This window comes from Photinus pyralis, unplaced genomic scaffold (assembly GCF_008802855.1).
Source record: "Photinus pyralis isolate 1611_PpyrPB1 unplaced genomic scaffold, Ppyr1.3 Ppyr1.4_LG4, whole genome shotgun sequence".
NCBI lineage: Eukaryota > Metazoa > Arthropoda > Insecta > Coleoptera > Lampyridae > Photinus > Photinus pyralis.
In genome coordinates, this window is record NW_022170511.1 from 19,225,428 (window position 1) to 19,248,752 (window position 23,325).

Genomic DNA, 23,325 nt, shown 5'->3' on the forward strand with positions numbered 1-23,325 from the left:
CTACTCAGACAAGCAAGGGTTGCTGTTTGATTTCATTCCTAATTTCCATGGAACTTTTCTATTTTGTGTATTGCAGATAATTTTGTTATATTTCACGATTATTAAACTCCATACTACTGTTTTATATTGGAAATATTAAGTACCCACACTTTCTTCTTCTAACTTCTATAAAATAAATGTCAAAATGGTGGAAATCTACTTTTGAAGATTGAAAAGCGCCATATAACCTCTTACGTCCCCTTTACTTTGCTGTTGCACTAATAGCAAAACACGGAAATTTCGACGTATAAATGACATTGTGAGGACCGACCGTCCAACTATCATGAAAATAGTAATTTCTCTGTACACAGAACCGAAGACGCCGTTTTTTCTTGACATTTTCGAAGAAAGTAATTTTATTTATTTTAAAAACCCAAGCTAAACTTAAAAATTTGAAAAAAAATGTCGTTTCGATCGATTGACATCGTGGATATTGCATTTAGTAAGGTCTCGTGAAAATTTGAGCCTTCTCTCAACAAAAAATCGAAATCGTTAAAATTCCTGTATACCTTTCCACAATAAAACCGATGATAAACAATTGTCAACAAAACTATCTTTTTCTATTCCATTTTATACATTTGGCCATGATATGATGAGGATTTCAAAAATTACCACCAGTCACCATCGAGTGAAATGCACAGTTCATTCACTTCTTCGTTTTCTGAATTTTTAATACATATACCCACAGTAGTTAATCTGTGCTATACCTTTATAAAAAAAAATCGGATAGCACTTTGCGCGTCATAAAAAATTCAAAACGACCATTTGTGCGAATTTGAAATCCAAAATTAGGTAGTTTTCGTATATGGGTACAAAGGTTGGGTTTCGATCACGATACACTCTGTATCGTGGTTTCGATCAACGCCAAAGGACAGCGGTGGCGCATCAAGTGACTGTACTTACTTATTCCAATCTAAAATTCTCACACATGTCCTTTGGTAGTATTATAAGCATGTTACTACGCTTATTATTCAAAAGGTTGACGCTTGCGACACGAGCAAGCTTACGAGCGAGTGGAGCAACTGATCCGCGTGAATAAGAGTTAATGTGGCGTTATACGATTATCATTTCCAATGTCTCCGATGGTTGCATGGATTGCGAAATCTGTGAAAAATTTTTATGGAGCAGGGTACAGAATGTACGTAACAAAAGTACACAAAAGTATTCAATTGTTGGGGTAGTTCTTATAGCTACAACTTCTATTGGCGACACGAGAAAGACAGATCACGATTCGAGCTCTAAGAAACTTTTAAGCGCCCAAAGTCGAAAACTCCTCGAAGACGCGCGCCTCGCGAAAGGTGGTACATTTCTTCACTAGGAAAAAATAAAATTCTGACACGCAGGAGTTGTGCGCGTTTACAAGATCTTTCCGACAACACTAAATGGAAAACAATCGAAACAAAACAAAAGATAGAACGAAACTGAAAAATTCCCAGGTTAGTATATAGCTCGAGGATGGTCCCCAGATGTCGCCGACCCCACGTCGTGTAGCCCTGTCCATTATAGATACCTTTGTACAAATAAATTTGCAACAATGCGCTAAACAGGAAGAAATAGAAGAATTTAATATAGGAACGAGAATAGAATCGCATCACCAACCGATTAAAGTAAGTTTAAAAGGGAAGAGAAGAAGATGTAAAGAAGAAGGGAGACGGGGTTATGGACAAGAGCCACCGTGGAGTTGTATATCAGGAGACAAGAGGAACAAGAAGAAGAAATAGGAGGGAATCTTGCGAAGTGGAAAAATCTGAACGATGGTAATAAAAAAGCAATAACCTGAACACAAATCATTGATGAGAGGACAAAAAAAGAAAGAAGCGGTAGAACGGAGAAGAAAGAGTTAGGAGAACAGAACAAAATGTACAAAAGAAAAAGATGGAAAAATAGGAAGTATACGAAGAACAAATAGGGGAAATAAATAAATAAATATGATAAACAGAAGAAAAGAGAAGAGAAGAATAAGTAGGAGAGAAATACAAGTAGAGGACTGAAAACAACACTTTATTAAGGTACTACGAGGAAAGCAGGATGTTGATAGAAGAAATAGGAGGTGATAGAAGGGATAGGAAGAGTAGAAGGTGAAGGAGACGAGACATCTAGGGAAGAAATTGAGCAGCAATAATCAAAGAAAAAGAAAGCGGGAGGGGGGGGGTGAAGTAGGAAGTGACGCTTGGATTTTCGCGACAGATAGGATCAAGGAAAAGATGAGGAATATGATGGGAAGGAATGGAAAGAAGGGGTAAAGATGCACTAAGAAATAGGGGAATCCCGATCATGACGACGGCGCGGCGCGGCGTACAGAATATGCAACAGTATTGAATGAAGATTTAGTGATTGTGTAGCTATACTTGACCATCCAATATTACTTACGAAATCGATATAAGAATAAATGACATTAGATACAAAGAAAGTGAAATACAAGAAAAGAGGATGTTGGAGGAAAGACAAATGGGACTCCTTCTTCTGAGAGGGGAACGATCGACTGTATAACAGAGTGAAAAGGGAAAAGTGTGGAAAATGATGGAGGATGGGAAAATGGACAAGACTGGGAAGAGTGGAGAGATATTTGAGAAATAAAGGGATTGAGTTAAATGTCGACAAGTCGAAGATGATGTGATATTTGGGAAGGGTGGAGAAAGAAGAAATACTAGGTAAAGTAAGAGAAGTGAAATATGTAGGGTATCAATTGCAACGATATAATGGGGCAAATGCACAAATAAGAGAACTAAGAAAAATGGTGGATGAGACAGGTGGTGGATAATAGGCGACAGGAGCTTCAAAAATGACTAGAACAAGAAAGTACCTATCTGATGCGATGGTGAAGGGTGCTCGTGTACGGAACGGATAGCGTCGGGATGTAGTGCGGTAAGATTCGAGGAAAGGAGTCAAAGAGAAAGCGAATTAGTACAAGAATACTTATCACCAAGGATAAACACAAAGGAAATGTGAGAAGAACAAAGAAAAAAGACTACGACAGAAATGGATACGGACGGACTGAGGTCGAAAGGACGAGAGAAATAGGGGAGAGCCGGAGAGGTTGGAAGATGAGTACAATGAACTAATAAGCGAGTGGTTGGGTTGCCGAAATACTTATGAGAGGGAAAAAAATATTAAGATCATGGCGGGGTTCACATGCGGAAGTGAGGGCAGAAGACGGGGAGAAAATAAGAAAATGTAGAATCTGTGGAAAGGAAGAGGAGCATATAAAGCCCATCAAAGAAGTGGAAAAGGTAAGCGGAAGCAGGAGTGAAGTGCCAGAAGAGGGGGTAAAGGAGAGAAGTGGATTAGGATGATACTAATAAAAAAGAAAAAAAAAAACCAATAAATTTTAGGTTTGGTTTTGTAAGTATAAGAAGCTTTTGCCTAGTGGCGTCAATAAAGTTTGATTGATTGCAGCCTCGAATCCTTCATGTGAACATATAATTTCAAAGACAAACATTCTCTGCATTAGGTAGCTGATGTGATGATGGTACCTACAGATAACGATTTTGCTGCACAGAACCATTTGCAAATATCCGATTCACTGTATTCGAATCATGCTAGTTATATGATCCAATATTGGCACCTGCACCTGAAGTTAATCTAGCCAAATAGAAGAACACTGTGAAATCGAAAATTGGCGCACGTAAAACGTGCAACCTAGATTACTAAAATGAAAGGGTCCAGACTGAGAAAATATCAAGTACGTTCTTGCAGCAAACATTTTTCAGTACCTATATGTAAGTATGCACACTTTGTTTTCAATTAAAAAAAAACTAATAGCATTTCCATCATTGCATCAATTAATCATAACAGAAGCGTCGTTGCCTCCATATATTTCAGAAATGGACGATTTGCTAACAGGACACCAGAAATTAAAAGAGTGTCTCTTATGTTCTGAAGGCGCGCGCCAATGTAGTAAATGTACGACACTGCTATGAAAATATCAGTGTTTCTTTCCTTTGCGCCATCTGTTGTCACGTCGCGTGCGTTTGATAATTTCATTCTCTTTACAAAATGACCTCTTTTACTTCCTGCTGTCCGAATATCCAAATACTCTTTTTCGGGATACACACAACTTTGTGGTACTTACGGCGTCCCTACTGCTAGTTCTATCTACCCAATAAAAATTGTCCAAAGCACATTGGAGCGGAACTACCAGTAGGAACGAAATAACGATTTATCGAGCCAACCAATACCTAAATAAATTGTGATTGAATTCAATGTTATAAACTGATTAATTTGAAATTTTTAAATTACAGACTTGAATGTGATTATTGCACAATCTGTATGTGTGCTGTATCATATACCTATCTACCTACGGCGCGCGTATTATACCTATAGTAGCCTCTTGATATTGCTGATTCCTTGATACCCCAACAGCCATTATTCGAAGATGCACTGTAATGTAGGACCTGAAGTAGTCGGTGGGTGTTTGCTGCTTTTTGTGTTCCACAGTGGCGGCATATATTACACACTATACAGTTAAGGCATAAGAGGATTTGATTGGTAGGCAATTAGTTTGGGTAATGGGATTACTGCTTTTTTCCATAAATTTTTAATATAAATTGATTGTAATATTTAGACAGATAATGTATGTAAATTAAGAATAATTTTTAGCGCATTTTCCAATTCATGTAGAAAGGTGCTATTGACTCATGGGCGTATGCAGGGAGAGGCAAGGGGGGGCACTGCCCCCCTCCCCACCGGCCAGGCCTTAGATTACGTTTTATGTTTGTTAAAACATATCTGTAAGAATTGTCTTTGTTGGCTTCTAATTCAAAATCTTTTCCTATGAGATTTAAGCAATGAAAGAGGTTTTAAGCTATAAATTAGGGTACCGATCCCGAAAATCGGCACCTGCATAGCTAGGCGCCAGCCCGGGCGCCTGTCGTCGGGCTGAGGGAAGTTATCGTTCCCTAATCGCGCGTTAACACAAACCACTGTGCAGTGGTCAGATAAAAATGTATATTATTTTTCCACCAATTCCATTTTTTGCCCCGCCCTAGACCAAAAGCTGCGTACGCCCATGGCTATTGTGGGCTCTTTCTCCGTCTGTCTGTCTAATAACTCTGGCACCTCAACCAAGAACAATATTGACGATTAATGTGCGCATGCGCAGTCTGCGCCAATGTCAACTTTCTTATTTATGAAGATATTTCTTTGAAATTTTAACCCACTGATGCTTCTAGTAAAGACAAGCATATCGCATGCTGTAAACATCAGAATTTCGCACTGCGCGATGTCAACTTTTTTATTTATAGAGATATTCATTGAAACTTTAACCACAGATTCTTGTAGTAAAGGCAAACATATCGCATATTTTAAGCATCAGGTGTGTATATGCGCACGCAGACTGCGCAGCGTTAAGTTTCTTATTTATAAAAATATTTATTCCATAACTATTTTCCCTTGCACATATAAATAGTCCGTTATTATAAGAACTTTCGGGAAGTACTGATCAATCATGGAAAATGCGCTAAAGTTAGTCGCCTTTAGGTGAAAACGATTTCTTCATTTTCTATTTAATGTAGCTGAGATTGCAGTTTCACGAACAGAGGGTAATGTATTTTTTTTAAAAGATGTCCGACTAACTAAAAATCTCACCAAACCCATGTTATAAATATTTCTTTCAATTGCTGTCCAGAAGGTATCTGACGGCCATGGATACGACAACCTTAGACTAAAGTTGTATTTCGAGGTTAATGCCGCTACTTTTCCACTTCGGCATTTACTGCTGCACGGACGACACAGTTAAAGGTAGATTCATGCACAAAGAATTGAAGTCGCTAATCAACCAAATCGAGTGAACATTAACAACTGGTTAATCTTAAACAAATCAAAGTAGGAATCACATTTATCAAGTGCAACAACGAAATACCAAACAAGTTCAAGTGTTATCTACCCATAGTTACAAGTAGCTGATGGCAATAGACTAAAGCAAATAATTGCAATTAAAATTAAGTACATTACGTTTTTGAAATAGCACAAATTTTACACAAACATTGACAATTAAATTTAACTGTATGTACTGAATGTAGAATTGTTTTTTCATTATACTTACTACTCAATAAAAGATGTGCATCATTATTTAAATGAAATACGGGCGCCAAGTGAAAGATCTTTTAAATATATGGTGGGCGGCAATTGCGTAATTCACCTTATAATTAATTAAAAGTAAATTTGTTATGCTCACACTTCTTTAAAAATTTAATTATTGTTTTGGAACATTTAAACTTCACTCCGACAGCTCTTAAATATTCATGAATCTCTTTAATTGGTTAGTGTCAATCTGACTGGCACTGTTTATTGCCCAGCTTATGTAAATTTTAATTCGAATGCGTTTTAATTAACAGTAATAGGAAGTTGATGAGTTCTAATTTTTACGTTACTTCTGTCTTAATCTACCGACTACCGTAAGAGAGAAAGATGAATGGTAATCCTACTTAATGCCATTTTCTAAGATATTTATTTAAAGTAGCCTTTTAATTACAAAAGGTACAGAATAATATAATCAATAGAAGTTAATGTCACTAAATAGTCAGTGCCTCAGTGGTCATTTTTAACTGCTCTGTACATAACCCAACAATTTACATCGCTTATTACGTATGTAATGCGTCCTGAATTATAGAAATGTTTTTCTATCCCAAAATCGGATTAGTAATTGATACAATTAAATGGGACTAAACATTTAAATAAATAAGATAATAGACCCTGTGATGTTTCACTAACGTTAAACTTAACGCGCAGGTTATCTGTCAAAAACGTCATTTCGCCTATACTAAATAACGCAAAATAACGTTTTTTGGCAGATGGCCTGCACGTTAAGGTTAAGTTTGACGTTTCTGACAGGGCCGAATGTTAAATAACGTAAGTAATGCCTAAAGTTCGCTTCCAAAATTCTTTTTAATTTAAAGATAACAAAAGCTCGCATTTTTTAAGTTTTTTGTGCTCAATTAGTGTATCCATCTTGTGTTGGGTGCCCATGGACATAGGCAGACTATACGGATACTTTACGGATCTTTTTTTACTACTGTAAAGATCATGACATTTGTTTATTCCGTTATTATAAATCCATACTGTCAACTTCAAGCGAAAAAGCAGACGGTCAAACGTATCAATTACGTATGCCCGCGAAGGTTTCTGATGTAGTAAAACACTTCCCGAAATTTCCACAGGGACGGGAACAGGGAAAAACAGGATTTTACGTTTTACAGTAGAAAACAGACTTGACATTTAGAACGTAGGTTTCTTTGAAGCCGTTAAGATGTACTCCGAAAGAGAGCCCCCGAACTTCCCACGGGAACGGGGAAAAACGGGAACGGGGAACTGGAAAAAACGGGATTTTCCAAAGGCATTACGAAGTTCGCCGGAAGTACTAGTATCGTCTAAAATCGTCCCGATTGAGAAACAAATCATCAGCGGTAAAAAATAGAAGTCAAAATGCCGCCAATCAACAAACACCCTTACCATTCTAAACTCCAGCGCTAGGTTGTCGCTGACTATACGGGTCAGAAGAACTGGTACTGCGAAATATTAATAAAATCTCAAAATAAGTAAATTTCGAATCCACTAAAATCCGTCAATGGGTTTCCATTACATCTCTTTCTCTATTTATTTTGCGTTATCGCTATCACGAAATGTGCCGACTCCAGACCGACTTGGTCTTCGCGCTTCTCAATAACGCCTATCTGCAATAACAAAGCAGTGGACTTACTCTCCCTTTGCGATAAACTCAAAAACCGTTTTCCTTTATCGTTGTGTATAATCCAAAACTGTATTTCATAGCAGAATCCACATAAACCATTTGAACATTTCTGAATTTAATCTAGATACAACCAGCTTCCTCGTCTTCTCGCGTCGTTCATGGAACCAATATTGTTTTTAGTTCTGAACTTCATTTTGTTTCGTGCTCAGCGTCCCATCTTTAATAAGTATCACAGACACCATAGAATACACTATAATTTATAGCGCTTTATCTACCCTTGCCGTTAAAGTAATCCCGTTATCTACTCCTACTGTTACAGAGAGGCTTAGCCTACTCATTATTTAAACCTATCAAAATGTCAATTTAACATTTATAAAATAAACATAACTTGACGTGAATATAGTTCACGTACTTTGCATAATACAAAAACATTCTTGTATCATTTATAAATTCGACAATAAAATAAAGAAATCTGTTTTCGCCGCTTGATTTGTCAGGATCGAGACTATAAATTGTTGTTTATTGTGCTTCACTAAGTCACTACTGATACACGAGTAGGTGTGTAAGAAGGAGTATTTTTAAAATTGTAAAGATGTTTCGCGGGCCTAAAATATGGGATCTACGAACAAATCGGGACTTATATTTATAGCCATTATCTACGGAACTACAGTACTTTTCAGTTTGAAGACTTAATTACACCTTTGTTTTTTATACGGACTCTTTTGATTTACAACTGGAGGCTATTAAAATAATAGTAGATTATAAATATAAACTCCTGTCCGCTCATATTTGGATACGTTTCGGGTATCCAAAATTTCGGACCATAAAATAACGCTCACGCAGTCTGTAACTTTATTGTGGCCATAGCCGTTAATGCGCTACAATGCATTTAATCTCCCTTCAATCTCACAATTTTTTTGGGAAGTGCATATTGAACCGTTTCGAATTCCCGTTTAGGCGAAGCATTTTCTATTTTCTTCGTATAAACCCACACGTCGTCTGTTAAATCCTCATGTTAATCGCATTTTTCTGACTGAAGTTGTTCACCTGCTTTTCCATTTTAAGTGTTTTGGGACAGATTTTGTGGGCGAAATATTTGTCTATCTATGTTAAAATGGACGATGGTTGTAATTTTAATGCTAATCGTGCTCTTTTAAGAAAGTGTGCAAATATTATTCAGAAAATATTAGTCGCGTTCCTTTTGCTGTTTTGCTTATGAATGTTGTTTGGCTTATGTAGGTATACATCGTCCCGTTTTTGTAATTTTTCTCCTACGAGAGATGCGTTTGGTAGGTCATTGGGCGTTCTGTTCAAATAGTGAGCTCACAATTTCACACACCACGTGTCAACATGCATTTTACAAACACTGCAATCATTGTCGATCAAAGGATCAATGATGAGTTTATTGAGGAAGCCTGAGAACAGACTAGCTTTATATTTGAATCACTGACATATATCAAAAGACATATCAACATTCTGTTTGTACTGTTGCCAAATGTATAAAATAGTTAGTAAATTATTAGGTCTCTTAATTAATTGGTGTTTTGAGTAATTCGGTCTGTAAAGAGTAATACATTATAGTTACACGGCACTTTTTATGGATAATAATACTTCCGTGTTTGCGCTTAATTTTAAGTTTACGTTTTTCAATTACAAGGTACTGGATGTGACTGGGGTTTCCAAGGAGGTAATTTTGTTTATGGAACATTCTTCTAAACTGACTAAACAGGTTGCAATACCTGGATATGATTCAAAACGGGGAATTCGGATATTTCTACAGATCAGTGTACCAGATCGTTATCAGCACAGATGTAAGAGTGTACCTATCTACATTTGTGGTATCACATCAGTGGATTTGATCAATTAAAGGATTTGAGTCACTGTAAGAAACATTCGAATTCATTCTTGGGGGGTGGGAGGGTCTTATTCATGTGCACAATTTTTATGTGCGGTTTTTTTGATCTGTTCCTGTTATAGTAAGTGAAAAACATTAATATCAATGTTTCTCGAGCTTTCTACGATCGTTAATAAGAACAAATATAACTTTGACCTGCGAGTCGCTTGCGGTTACAGTTTTTTGCCGTTTGAACAGCGGGAAGTGGAACTGTTATGAAATAGTATATAGCTAACAAAAAGTTTAAAATCTACAACTACGGGTATTACAGGGTGTCCGTTGGGAAGGTATACTACTTTGTTTGTTTATAATTTTTGATTAAATGAAAGAGAATGGATCTTATATTGATAAATGTTTTATTTGATGTCGGAAATTATGTACCTATGGAATACAATATCAGATAAATGTCCGCCTGTGTTAGCCTCACAAATGTGAGCCCTTTTGAGCAAATTTTTCATTACATTTCATGCGGTATTTCATTAATTTCGTCACGAATATTTTGTTTAAGTTGCTCAAGCGTTTCTGGTTTGTTTGCATAAACCTATGCTTTTCAGATATCCCCACAAAAAGAAGTCCGGAGCAGTCAGATCAGGCGACCGTGGAGCTGGAGGCCAATCAACATCACCATTTCTTGAAATAACTTGTTGTGGAAAGAGGTCTCGCAGTAACTCCATTGCAATTTTCCATAATAAATTTCTCTACTGCACGACTGCCAAATATGAACTGTCAAGAGTAATGTTTACCAAAATGGCGGCGAAACAAAGTAGTATACCTTCCCGGCGGACACCCGGTATTATGTATCAGTTTTGAAACTATTCCACCTTAAAGATTACACTTCTCTCTTTGCTTTTATACCCCTAAAACCATGCTCAAGTCCGTCTCAAAAGTAACCCAAAAAATGTCAACCTTTTTTTTCTGTTGTGTTTTTAGAAAAATGTAAAAACACGTCTATTAGTAAGTATATAAAAATTGCTATTTTGTGAAAATGGCTTAAACATTTTGACAGATCTATGACGTCATCGCTAATGTGTTTAATAGCACCTCCATTGTTTTAACATAAAGTGATTGTCCCTTTAAAGAGGAATTTTTAGCGTAACACATCGAAGTTGAGGTAAAGCTTATGTGCTCGTGTTTCTGTCTGTCCGTCCGTCCGTCCGTCCATTCCATCGAGATCTCGGCCCCTGGGTCACCTAGAGACCTTGGGTTTTCGCTAATTGATAGCTGTTATGGTCTATATTTGCCCATTTCGATTAATTTCATTTAACTCCATACTTTGCGCAGACTGGGCAATGCCAACTTTCATATTTATGGAGATATTTCTTTGAAATTTTAGCCACAGACACTTCTAGTAAAGGTAAACATTTCGCACATAATAAAAATTATGTGTGGCCATGCCCAGTGATGTGTGGGCATACTGCGCAATGCCAAATTTCTTATTTATGGAGATATTTCTTTGAAATTGTAACCACAGATGCTTCTAGCAAAGGCAAACATTTCGCACATAGTAAAAATTATGTGGGCATGCGCAGTGACTGTGCAATGCTAACTTTCTTATTTATGGAGATATTTCTTTGTCATTTTAACCACAGATGCTTCTAGTAAAAGTAAACATAGCCAACTTTCTTATGTATGGTAATATTTCTTTGAAACTTTATTTTTCTTATTTAACTCCTATCATTTCTCTGGCTCAAACATTTGCAATTTCAATTTGTGAGCGTGCGTATTCTCGCTTAGAAAACATGCCGTTTTCACTGATATATTCACTATTTCACCTTATTTGATTTATTTTTTTTATTTATTTATTTATTGTCCCTCTTATTCTAGGCCCTCAACAGGCTTACGCCCAATTACAGAGTGACCCGCATATTGCTTTTTTAGAGGTGCCCCTGCAGAAGGTCTTAAGTTGTTCTATACTACTATAATAGGTAGATATCATATAAAAATTATATCGTTCCATTTGAAATATTGAGATTAGAAATTGAGTAGAGAATATCGTTAGGTTTTTGAATGGAAACCCCTTATTTTTATATCTGTATCTGCACACAAAAAATATGGCTAACCTTGTATATAAAGTAGCTTAGTCTAAAAATTTTCACTTTTCGTAATTTTTTCTGTAGCAAAAATAGTACGTACAATTTTAAGAATTTTTGTTAGTTGGCCATGACTCGTCGCGTCGTCATTTCTGTATTGCTTGGTTGTTGGTCTCATAACCAACTAACAAAATTTTTAATTTATTCAAGGTCTCATTTCTCTTTTGCATTTACAAATTGACTAGATCGTTTGTAATCCATTTTTAGCGAATTTTTTTAAATTTAAAATTGGTTGCGTTTTGTCCTTCCACCTGTTCGTCTGCGGGTCACTCCGTCCGTCCGGACCCACTTCTGCGGTTTTGAACTACTTTTAGAGGAATGGTCCTAGAGTTCTGGAATGTTTTGTACGTATGTAGCCTATACCTCGAAGGCATAGTTAACAATTCTTTAGGGATGAGGCTACATGATATGAAGTCGGCGACATCCGGGCGCCATCCCCGAGCGTGGTTTACTAACGTGGATCTTCCTGCAGAAGAAGATAAAAAACTAAAAAAATCACCACGTTAGTAAACCACGCTCGTGGATGGCGCCCGGATGTCGCCGACCCCACATCATGTAGCCCCGCCCGTAAAGAATTGTTAATTATGCGGCCCGGTAGGTACAAGTACATTCCTCATCTTTCTACAACTGCAGAAGAAGATATAAAAAAACTAAAAAATCACCACGCGGTTTTTTAGGAGTACTATCACCCCCTGAAATATCTGTATGAAATTAATCAACATCTAACATTTTTTGAAAAGCAAAGTTTTCCGAAGGGATAATGCTTCCCGTGTACGGATTTTTACGATCGTGGACCGTCAGTCATTAAACTTGAGTGATTCATGAGCCCCTTCCTGTCTGCGCCGTAAGCGGCGGGTTACACCGCGCTTACGCCTAAAGCCGACCCTGATTGGTGATGTCAAAACTTTACGAGCGGATATCTCGAAAAGGCTTTGTCGGAGGAAAATACGCACAAAATTTTCTATTTCGGGGTGCATTTTCTGGCCAATGATTGCAGAGCAATGATGAACCGGCATTATAGCTCAGTGGTAGAACGTTGGGGTATAAATCCGGAGGTCGGGTGTTCGAACCTGGTTTGAGGTGAATTTTTCATCTGTGGCAGAGATGGGATTTTCCTTAGATCAGTTTCGAGCATTCTTCCGGCTACTCCGAATTAGGTTTTCTTGCAGTCCTAATTCGTAAGGTAAATACCGGAGTAGTATAGAACAACTTAAGACCTTCTGCGGGGGCACCTCTAAAAAGCATTATGCGGGTCACTCTGTAATTGGGCGTAAGCCTGTTGAGGGCCTACAACAAGAGGGACAATAAATAAAAAAAAATTAAAAAAAAAATGATTTTTGTATGCACCTACTGAAAGTAGACATTTCAACAACAAATTTGATTTTTTTGATAACATGGGTATTTTCGGTTTAAGCTATTGTCACTTATTTAAAATGTAATGTCAAAATAAGTATTTTGCTTGGGACACAAATAGGTAAGTTTGCAACTAAATCCCTTGGAAAACATACAGGGTGATTCCTATAGTACCTGCCACCGTTTGGGAGCGTGTAGGTGGTGCGTAGGGGAGTATTTTGATATAGGACACTTGGGGTCGGAAATCTAAAATAAGGGTGCCAGAGCCAAATTTACCTTCTGGAATTTCGCGCCTGTAGGTAGGCAACCCAACCGGCCGGCGGTGCACACGGAGCGATCTCAGGCGGCGATGTGTGGCTGACACTTGATCAGAATTTTGTTTAAACCCACGAAATCCCGTCTGCAACGACGCGTATCAAGTGAATAAACACTATGGCAATAGTATAATAATAGTTGGCTAGATGTAGGAAGTGCATTGAGAACAACGGTGGCCACGTTGAACACTTGTAAACGTTATTGCTTTTGACTGTCGTTTTCCCTCCTTCCCTCCCATGTCGCTTCCTCGCGCTAACTCGCTCTGCATCGCTCCGCGCGAAACGTCGGTCGGTTGGGTTGCCTACATACAGGCGTGAAATTCGAGAAGATAAATTTGGTTCTGGCGCCCTTATTTTGGATTTCCGACCCCAAGTGTCCTATATCAAAGTACTCCCCTAGGCACCCCCTATACGCTCCCAAACGGTGGCAGGTACTATAGGAATCACCCTGTATACATAATTAAAACGGAAAATGTAAGGTTAGGTAAAAAAACATACAAAAGTGGTAGATCTTATTATTACATTCACATTTAACTTTTTCATGGGAATTTTTCGAAGAACAAAAACTCGCCTCACGTAATGGTTTTGTCCGTCCGTCTGTTCCTCGTCTAACAAAAAATCTGGTTTCCTTTTACGAGCCGAGTGGCAAAAAATTCCCCTACTGAAAATCGCATCGTTTTTCGTATCTTGTTGATTGGAGGTTCAGTTTCCCTGGAAGTCGTGATAAAATATTTTCCACACTCCAAAACTCACCCCATTTGATTCTTCTCCATTCGGATTAATTTTATTTTGCCTATTATAAACACAATATTTTCCTTTCCAATGATTCTGATGCCAAAAAAGTATGTCGCTAGATATTAATTAGGGCCAGGTGTGGTTAAGGAGTAATAATAATGCACTCTTTGGTTTAAATTAGTTATTGTTTGAAAATATTTTGGGCATTACTAAGCACCAGGATATATAAGCAGAGGGGAAGTATTCGAAATAGCACTTCCATCGGCGTTTCTGGAACATGTCAATTTGAATTTCATCAGATTAGGTGCATTTTGTAGGCGAGTTATCATTGGAATATATGATTATCTGTTTCGATTTACTATGGGGATACTTAAGTATTATTTATTTATTCAGAATTAACTTGTTTAAAAATTCCTGGCTTTTTAAGGTTAAATACAAACTGAAAGTTGATCACCACATTAGAGGCACTTAAAACAGTTATTTATAGGACCTCATTGACATCCACTTTTATCACTTAATAATTTCGAAAGGAAATAAATTTAATGGCGAGTTGGAAATAAATTTAAATAAATCTTGTTAGAATTTATAATTTATTGGGTAATTTAAGAGGTAAAAATCCCCTCGTATTCCTGGTAAGTGCATGGTTTTTGCGTCGTCTCATTGTTAACACTAAAATTACTATCCCATTATGCGTGCATGTAAAACAGCTATCGAACTCCATCCATTGTTGTTACATCCTAGGCCTAATGACTTAAATCATTCGAGAATGTAAATTCGAAAGGAGGAATATAAATTAAGAAGGTGATTGCACTAATAAATTTATACAAAAACAAACATCGAACTGGCGAATGCCAACAAATTGTAAATTTGCATTGCATGCATTCATTTGTAGAACGGCAGAAGGTAACGTCCGAGGTGGGAAGTTGCTCCGTTTACGGTAACTTTGGAAAACGCAATAATTTGATAGCGCAATGGTCGTGAAGTGTACGCTTTACGCGCCGAGTCAAAATAAAAATACACGCCGCACTTCCCGAAGTCTAGCAAAGACTAGAGAACATAAGAACGGGTTAATAATAGCTTACGATGTCTGTAGTTCCAAATATGGTTCAATCTCGAGTTACACGAACGTCCAAATGCAGAATATACTTTTTAGTTACAGGAGAGAGGGCGTCGAGACGGTTATTTTTGACGGCGCTCGCCTTCTACGGAAAACGTGCTAGTTAGCGTCATCTCGCGTCCCGGCGCACCTCTCAAATATGTAGACTTTTAAGTGAAATTAATTTAATAAAAATCCCGAGTTAATAATGGTGGCAATTTTCAACAGCGACCTAATCGTCTAGACGAGATTATGATTCGTTCGACCAGAAATAAACAGAACTTACGCTTTTGTTTACAAAAATGACTGTGATTCTGTAACATGTAACCGAGAATCGTATAGGTACTTAGTGTAAATATTACAATACATTCTGTGATAACTTTTTATCCTTATGCGAAAGTAAGTAACGAGTTTTTGTGGATTAAGTAGACTAACTGAAATGTGTGCTTGTTCCATTCATTAAAAAAATTAATAAATTTGTTGAGCCAGTTTCTTCATCGCTCTTGGCAAATGCACCAGCATGAACTGATTCAAAGGTACCAAAGTTCAAATTGTAAAGCTCGTCGACAGGTTAATGCCAATCAATGCACCATCATTGGGGAAAAGTCATTGACTAATAATACTTTATATGTAATTGTATAACTATAGAGCTATTTTTAAGATTTTCTCTTAACGAAAAGCTTTGGATTACGTCACCAGCTCTATAAGTACTTAATCCTTATTTGCAATGGCAAATCTTTTGCCCAAAAAGTTTGTTTGGTGCTTATAACAAAGTTGGCTTCTTGAATCTTGGACATTACAAAAATCACTTTGGTACCTACTATTATTCATGGCATTGGTTGGTTTCCCTACCAAATAATGATTATATATATGAATGATATAATGGTGATCTCGAGGGTGATCTCAAATGAAGCATTTGTTAAACTTGTTTTTTGGAGAATGTTTCGTGAATATTTTGGATATGAAACATTTCTTTGGTCGGCACATCATCTACAACTACATCAAACATCATTTAAAGACTTTTGATCATAAAACGCAATAAACGTCCAATATGAAATAAACGAATGATATTATGAGGTGATATTGATATGTATATGACCATATAAAATGCCACAATATTTTAAAACAAAATTTAATTTATTGAAACAAAAACAAAAATTCCAAAGGTGACTCGACAGCAACTGTTTTTTGATCGTGTAGACTGTAGTATGTACTATGCAATCAAAAATGAGTTGCTGTCGAGTCGCCTTTGATATTTTTGTTTACATGGAAAATCGTGTTTAACTTGAACTTCCAAACGCGACTCGACAGCAACCCATTTTTAATTGCCCGTTAGTAGAGATCCTATATTCTCTTGATTCAGCTTCGTCAGGCTACTATTTTCAAAGCTGGTCAACCAATTCAAATCTAACTTAACAGTTTGTATGCACTGGAATCAAGGGTTTGTGGACAGGGTAGTTATCTTGCAAGTAGAATACACTTTTGGCAAGTTTTCCGCGTATTTTTTTACCCAATTCGCTCTCTTGACAGTACCACCTTGATAAGAAGTGTAACGGACCTTTGCCCTAGAAAACTGAAGCTACGCACGGAATTTATTGCAATGCTTCCACTGTTAGTATTTGGATCCTAATGCTGAATCATTGTATCGTCCCTACTGACAATAATTCGATGCAAAAAGTTTCAGGGATCTGTAGAACTACGGCATATTTTTTCGGCATTGTCACGCGAACAGTTTTTTCTTACATATTACTGTGTGCAATGCCGTGTGGTCACTGGGCCATACACAAAACATCTCTAACTATCTCAAACCAAATCAAAATTGAAACTTACAAATTAAAAATCTCTCCTGATACAGATCCGCCATCTTTTATAAAGAACAATCTTATTACTGACTTAACACTTCTCAATTTGAGAGACTCAGTGGCCTCCAAGGAATTTGTGAATAAACTTTGGATTAACCTCTGAAATAAATCTTTTTCACGAAAAGAAATAAAAATGTGACATGGAAAACTCACAATTAATTGATTGACAATGCCCAAAATTTATCCCGATACACATGAAGCTTATCTTTTTTGCACATAATACTCCGCACGCAGGCGGTCGATAATTAAAAATAAAACATTTTAAATTAATTACAGTTTTTTTCTCTACCAATCCAAATAATCAGGTTGTAAAAGGTTTGCGCTATTGAGGAGCACGTACCAATGATACAAAAATACTCACTGACAGGTTCAGGAAACTTCTTGATAAATAAGATAAAAAGAGAAATTTTTGGTGGCTGCTCGGACGGTAGAAACTTTCAACTCTTAATGAAAGGTTGCACTAAGCAGACAACTGCTTTGTTTACCAACATTCGGACGAACTTTTTCTGAATACAAACAGATCGTTTTAAAAACTTTCTACAAACTTTTACTACTTCGCACTTAACGATAACTTAAATCTTATATTAAGATTCCTTAACTTCTTCTGCATATCTTATTTCGAAAGGCACTTTCGACATTATCCCTTTTAGATTCTACATTTGTCGATATTGTTCATTGACACCAACACCCAGGAATACACATAAATGATGATCTTTATTATCAATTTTTTGAAAAAAAGTTTTCGTTGTAAAAGCGAATGAAGTAAATCAGTACTTTCGGAGAAGGCAATTAACGTATATCCAAAAAATGGCACTTTTAAATGAATATTGCGCGTATGCGTGTACGAGGTCAGTTCAAAAAATACGTATACAGTTTGAATTGCGTGTGCCCAGTTGGTTTCAGGAAAATGCAGATGCACTGGGCGTTGTCATATTGGTACAAACCGATTAAAGACAGTTTCTTGTTTGCAAATTGGTTTGGCGAATTTTAGAATGCGAGACAGTGTTCCTTTTCCCTGATGCTCAGGTACCCCCTGACCGCGACTACCCAAGGCTACACGGTAAGCTACTACACCGAAATCTTAAACGTCAGCTATCTGATGGAAGAATTCCGAAATGTAGAGGAATCATGACACTCGATCGTTGTTCTTTCTTACAAAAGAGCATTAAAAACCAGAGTGTGTCGGAGAGGAGAGTACTTTAAAAAGGACCCAGACACCATAACTTCTACATAAAGTACATTGCGTCTTATGGCGTCTGTCTCAGTATCTTTTTGAACATCCCTTGTAGATTGTATTAGAAGTACACATAATGTTTTATGACTCTCGGCACACTCAAAAATAACTTCAATCAAATGATTCTGTCTTCTATATAATTAAATAAGTGTTATCTTCAAAACTTGACATCAACTTTTTCATTCAAAAAATAGACCCATAAAAGGTACTTCATGGGCATCAAGCTAGTGTAAGTACACGTTTTTTGAGTGAAATCAGTAACGATTTTGGTGAAAAATGCACGTGGTAATTGAAAATTCATGACACAACTTCTTGGGCAAAATCGTCTTCACGTGTTCCCAACGAAATCAATAAACAGTAATTTTGATACCTCTTCCTCAAAATACGCGTGGGTATAAATAATGTGCCAAAAAGTTCACTTCTTGGGCAACGAATGCGTGTGGTAATTTTTCCAATCAAATCGGTAATAAATGAGGATTTTAACTTCTTGTGGACAAATGGCGCGTGATCATTAACCAATAACCATGCATTAAATTTACCCTTGAACATCAAAAGATGCCTATGGGCATTTTCCCAACGAAATTGATAAGATATAAAGAAAGATTTTTTGGTATAGGAGCGAGCAATTGTTAGATATATCTTAACCTTAGGTTAAGTGCTATTGCTAGTAAGTGTCCACAGAAGTGACTGCTTCTTTCTCTCTTACAATACCTCACTTCCTTCTTTTTGTCGCGATCTGTAAAAGAAAAAAAAAGCGCGCCCTCCGGTGGGTTCGAACCCGCGTCATCATAAGCGAAACGTGGCAGCTTTGCAGTTGTGCTACGTATCATCCTATTTAAACATTGGTCATAAAGCGTCAAACTAATACGTACAATTAACAATAATCTTAAATTTTAATTCTACTCGTATATTTCCTTTAAAATGGACAAATGCACTTTAAATAATTGTGAACCATCACGAGCACGCCGGGCTCGCCTTCCGTTACGTTACGCGTGACGACCACAGAGTATAGAAGCATACTCAATATACCGTGGCGTTACGCATGAGATGATTTTACCCCCTTCTAAAACATATAGTGCATACCAAGCGATAAAGACTAGTCACTTCAATAAACTGGGGCAATATGTAGAAAATTTCTAATTGAGTTTTTCATCTCTACCCCTTCTCCATGACTTAAAAGTTTATTATAGAGCATAAAAGGCTGAAAGGGGAAGCTTCCTCTTCTGACTCTTTTATTAGGTACCTATACGACCTATGTAGCTGTCTACGATTGAACTTTGGTCCACGATTTCTTTAGTTTTGTATTTCGATTTGTTGAATACTGTATTAGTAGGATAACAAAGAAATCCGATATCTAAGGTATCTAAGACTAGATGCAGGAAAAAGGAAAAGAATAGCAGACTCTTTAATAGTAATAGATAGATATTCCTTCGGGACTTTCTGAAGTCAGTGAAGGCTGTGGGCAGTGCGATGGGCATGGATTGGTGATAAATATAAACTCCGCGTGAGTGTTGTCGGCACTACATTTTCTGTTATATGGCCGAGGCGATGTGGTGACGGTCATGGGAGGATGGGGTTAAAAAACAGAGGTTTTGGAAATTACTTCCTGGGAAAATTCGTTCTGCCTTTAGCTTTTATTGAGTATATCATCCCCGCTTGGCAAAATGTTCGCACTTAAAAAAGAAGTAAATATAAGCTTAACAGTTCCTGCATTGTAATGGTTTTGTCCGCTCGTTCGTCTGTCTGTCGGTCTGTTCCTCGTCAAGCTCGAGAATGAAAAGAGGCAGCGACGTCAAACCTTCGCGAATCGATTTCTACGAGTTCAACTATCAGTGGTATTGAATATGAGCCGGATTGAAAGTAGTGTTTCCGAATGCGAGTGTCAAAAAATTCCTCTACTGAAAATCGTATGCGATTCTTCATATCTTTTAATTTAGATTATTAGTCAGAATTAGAATATTAATTCTTCACATCTCCGTTCTGTTTTCATGCAAGGGAAATGTTGCCTATTTCAGAAAATTGTTGTGAAGCATATAGTTTGTTCCATCACAGCACCTGACTTACCTACCCTACGGGTAAAAACATTACTGTTTAGAAACCTTTAGAAATTCATCTATACGGTTGCCGATGATGCAATTTTCAACAATGAAGAAGACGAATGTGTTTGTACACGTGTGGACGAAATTGTAGTTGGTGATAGGTACTTGAAGCAAAGAGTACCTCTTTGCTTGAAGTACGGTAAAGGTGTTCGTGTTCCACGAGGAGCTGTCTATGAGGGTTGTACAGAAAGTAGCAGACGTTTTGAAATAAACAATTTTAAACTTGTTAAGAAAATCTATTATTGTATTCATTTGGAGGCTACACTTGACTTTTGGACTATTTATCAACACAAGCGCCATTCAACCACTGGTTATCGCCGACTTGAAGTTCGGCATCAATGTCTCAATTTGAATGGCGCTTGCGCTTGTGTTGATAAATAGCCCAAGAGTGTAGCCTCCAAATGTATACAATAATAAATTTACTTTACAAGTTTAAAATTTTTTATTTCAAAACGTCTGCTACTTTCTGGACAAACCTCGTATTATTATGGGAATTGATCAAGGTTGTTCCATTTTTCAAAAAGTTGTAGGGCTAGGATTTTGATGATTTTATATCTTTTTTTTCTGAAAGTCTGAGACATTGCTCTGTTATGTATAAACGTGTTTTGGGATAAATTGTATCAAATGTCAGTAACTTGTTGGTGCATTTTTTTTTTTTGCCATTTTTGAGGGATATGGTATTTTTTGCTCATTTGTATGATATTTCCAGCATTTTTTGGTTTTTGTGTGCTTTACTTTAAATTTTTTGTATTTTTGAGGATTAGCGCTATTTTTTGTTGTTGATATTTTACGATTTGTTGAAGTTTTATTTTTAATGCAGTCTATAGATTTCTAGAACAAAATGCAATATTTTTACCTGTTTACTTTTGAGATGCGGTCAGTGAGTCAGTAACTTACACACTGCTTTCTACGACAGGCCTGCAGTGGGTCGAAATGAATCAATAATGACATTATTGCCTTATCTTACCTAACTAATGGTTTCCTAAAATAATTTTGCCGTCTTATTCAGTTTCTTTAGTAAAGTTTGCCATTTTAACGTCGTTAAAATCCTAGCCTTAGCGGGTTATTACAATTGGCATCGACAACATGTACTATATGTTGTCTGTGCCATTAGTTTCCAATACCTATACCTAATACTCGATTTTAAATCAACACGATATCTACAGTTTTCGAACTAAAAAAATCTTTTTTGTGACTTGTGGTCTGTTCTTTAAGGATGATGGTGTTATCAAAATGTGGTGATAGTAAGTAAATGCGGCTTTCTATGAGGTTGGATTGGTAAGAGCTCAAACGCTTGGACCGCCTCACCGAATTCAGGAAGGTGTAAGGTTTCCAAATATTAATGGCGTATTGTAATTTTTTGGGTTCTGCTTTCTTCTTCCACCGGAAATACTTTCTGTCGTTGACCTACCTCTGTTGATGTCAAATATGCGTTTCTGAAAAACGCTGTTAATGGCGCCATCTGACGCAGGTCTGTTGGCAACGGCTTTTCAAAGGAAAATGCTCATCTTTATTTCAGTGCTCTCATACAGCTCCGGGTTTTGTAAGTTAAGAACGTTAAATCAAGACATTTCATTAGACCATGTAATTCAGAATTCTTACTGCCAAGGACGTAACCACATTTTCTGCAATACTAGCAACAATTTAAATGACTGTAGTTACTGTGATAAACAATAATGTAATTAATTCAACGGAGTATAATGATAAACTATTTGTAAAGGATTTTTGTAATGTAGACATTCGTTTAGGATTAGTATGAATCTAAATTCTAACGTTAATTTATATCGAACAAAATAAAAGTTTTATATAAATGCATTTTAATAAAAAAGCAAAGAACTTATCAATTATCCTTTTAAAGTTTAAATAAAAACATGCAGGAAATTAAGAAATTGAAATTTAAGGAATTCGGGTTTCAGCTTCTATAAAAATATCGAGAAAAATACATTATTTTTAGCGCATTTTTTATTTTTAACAATTTAAAAAAATCTGCTATTGTTTGCGTTTTGCCCGTCCGTCCGTCGGACTCACTTCTGCCGTTTCGCACTACTTTTAGGGGAATGGTCCTAGAGTCCTGGAATTTTTTGCATGCCCTTCTTTTTGTCCTCTTATCAAAATACGGGGTGGAGGGGGAAGGGGGGGGAGTGGAACTAGTTTCATCCTTCATGGTACTCTAATGAAAGATCTCAACGAAAGGAATTAATTTCTACCAACCATAGCCCTCCTCCTCGACCTCTTATCGTGATCGGGTATATTCCCTTATGCCTCAAGAACGGATTGTCGGAAGAGGGTACTCACAAAGGGCGATTCAGACGTCTGCAAGAAATATATCCATTGGTGACGTCAAAACCAAAGCTATTTCGGTAAAAAAAATGCGCTTTATTTGCACAAGAGTTGTGCACAATTTATACTTGTTTAGTTTTACTTTGATGGTATTTTCCTCCTGTTATGTATAGCTTGTGACATATTCTATTTATATATACTCAATGGTTTAGTGTTTAATGTAACCATTTATTAGTTCAATATTAACCGGGAAAACTGCATTTACCGTCGCAGTTACCTACGTCCTTACTGATACCATTTCATAGTTTTGTTTTACAATTCCATTTAGGTATTCAGGCAGACAATGAGATGGAGTTGGATTATGCTGTATTACCTCAGCTATTTTAATGATCGTAGAGCGTCTAAATCCAGAAATGTGTGGATCGACAATTCGCAGTACTTCGTTGCCTAATAGCGCAGTGGTGCAATTCTCCTGAAAATAGATGAGAAATCTTAAATCTATCGTGCTCGTATTTCCTAACCTTTAGAACACTTACATTGAAGTCCAGACCTTAGACTATGAAAGAAAGAGGGGACTGATAATATCCTATCAAGGGCAATGCTGCGCGTTGAAGCCTGTGGCGGCCATATTTTCGGAGCCAA

General features: G+C 36.9%; 1 protein-coding gene across 2 annotated transcripts in view; it reads left to right on the forward strand.

Moving 5' to 3' along the window:
* The window catches only part of LOC116169405, a 64,392-nt gene that overhangs the window by 37,917 nt on the left and 3,150 nt on the right, over positions 1-23,325 (forward strand). Inside the window, exon 1 of one of the 2 annotated variants that reach the window (XM_031485490.1) lies at positions 15,262-15,607. The exons of the other annotated variant lie outside the window; for it this stretch is intronic. The gene's annotated coding sequence lies outside the window, so the exon portion shown is untranslated. Of the gene's footprint in view, positions 1-15,261; positions 15,608-23,325 lie in introns of those variants that run through there. 2 annotated transcript variants of the gene reach the window in all.